This window comes from Dromiciops gliroides, chromosome 1, assembly GCF_019393635.1.
Source record: "Dromiciops gliroides isolate mDroGli1 chromosome 1, mDroGli1.pri, whole genome shotgun sequence".
NCBI classification, from domain to species: Eukaryota; Metazoa; Chordata; class Mammalia; order Microbiotheria; family Microbiotheriidae; genus Dromiciops; species Dromiciops gliroides.
The window spans coordinates 48,392,987-48,394,936 of record NC_057861.1 but is presented as its reverse complement, the minus strand read 5'-3'; the positions used below and the strand labels follow the sequence as shown (position 1 = coordinate 48,394,936).

Here is a 1,950-nt window from a genome sequence, read left to right as displayed (position 1 = left end):
TCGACCTCAGACACTTGACACTTACTACCTGTGTGACCCTGGGCAAGTTACTTAACCCCTCATTGACCCTCAAAAAACAAACAAATGAATGAATGAATGAATGAATGAATGAATGAATGAATGAATGAAATAAAAAACAGATGACAAGGACTTATGAAAAATGCAATCCATCTACGGAGAAAGAATTCATGGTATCTGAATACAGATGGAAGTATATTTTGTTGTTGTTGTTCCTTTTTCTAAAGTTTTTTTTTGTCTGCTATGTTTTGCATGATTCCACATGTATAACACTGAATTGCTAGAGTTCTTAAGGGGGGATGGGGGAAGGAAGACAATTTAGAACTCAAAGTTTTAAAAATCGATGTTACAATTTGTTTTTACATGTAAGGTGGGGAAATATTCTAAATAAATAAATAAATGAAAAGAAGGGGGCTTAGGGCATAAGACACCAGACTCTTTGGTCTGTATGGGAAACTGAGGTACAGAGTAGACAAGACATTTACCTAAGATCAATTCATGTCAGATTTGTCATTTTTGTTAAAATGCCCCAAACTTCAGATATTTGTCACAAGTTTATGAGGAAATCTCAATATCTTTCAAACTCTTCATAAAATATATTAAGACTAAGATGCGCAACGGCTTAGGCAGTGAAAGCACCTGCCAAGTCGGAAGGAGTGCCTGAGCCGCGCTGCCCCCGCCCCGCTCCCGCCGGGACCGTCGTAGCCGCTGGCGCCCCTGACCCGCCGTAACCGTGTGTGACCGCAAGGCCGTAATCAAAAATACAGACATGTCGGAGGAGACGCAGCAGGACTCTGTGGAGTGTGCCACCCAGGCCCTGGAGAAGTATAACATAGAGAAGGACATAGCAGCCCATATCAAGAAGGAGTTTGGGGGCAGCTAGGTGGAGCAGTGGATAAAGCACCAGCCCTGGATTCAGGAGGACCTGAGTTCAAATCCGACCCCAGACACTTGACACTAGCTGTGTGACCCTGGGCAAGTCACTTAACCCTCATTGCCTGCAAAAGGAAAAAAAAAAGAAAAAAAAAAGGAGTTTGACAAGAAGTATAACCCCACCTGGCACTGCATTGTGGGGAGGAACTTTGGCAGCTACGTGATGCATGAGACGAAGCACTTCATCTACTTCTACCTGGGCCAGGTTGCCATTCTGCTTTTCAAGTCTGGTTAGAGCAAGGCCTGTGCCTCCTGCCCCAGAGCCATCCACATCATAAGGACTGCAGCCTAAATTCCAATACCAGAGACTGAACTATCTTCAGCATCGCCATGGGAACACCTCGAGCTTTAAGCCTTTATCGTATTGTTGTACAAGGCATCCTATGTACTAGTTTGTTGTGGTTATAAAACAATTAGCAAAAAAATATATATGTGTATATATGTGTGTATATGTATGTATATATATGTATATATACATACATATATACATATATACACACATATATAAAGACTAGACTGAAGTTTCATCCATAAACGTGTAATCAGGGGCAGCTGAGTTGGTGCAGTGGATAAAGCACCAGCCCTGGATTCAGGAGGACCTGAGTTCAAATCCAACCTCAGACACTTGCCACTTACTAGCTGTGTGACCCTGGGCAAGTCACTTAACCCTTATTGCCTCACTCAAAAAAATATAAATAAATAAACATGTAATCAAATTTATAAGAAAAATGTATAATCAAAAGCTGAAAGGAAAGCTATCTGAATTCAGAAATATAGATCTAGAAGTTTAGCACTGGAGAGAGAAGCCAAGTCCCTTCCCCTTTTGAGGCCAGAGGTTTCCTCATCTATAAAATTAAGGGCTGGAGTCAATGGTTTCTCTCACATTCTGTGTCATAGAAGCCCTTACACAAGTTGTGATGATAAATGTTGGACAATTAGCTCCCTGAAAAAACTGTACAGTTGGTGCACTTTTAAGTCAATTGGCATTATTAACATTTT

The 1,950-nt window shown here is 41.2% G+C and overlaps 1 pseudogene; it reads left to right on the top strand.

The window, feature by feature from the left end:
- The first annotated feature begins 628 nt into the window (after positions 1 to 628).
- Positions 629 to 1,186, top strand: LOC122744759 (annotated as a pseudogene).
- Positions 1,187 to 1,950: the final 764 nt, after the last annotated feature.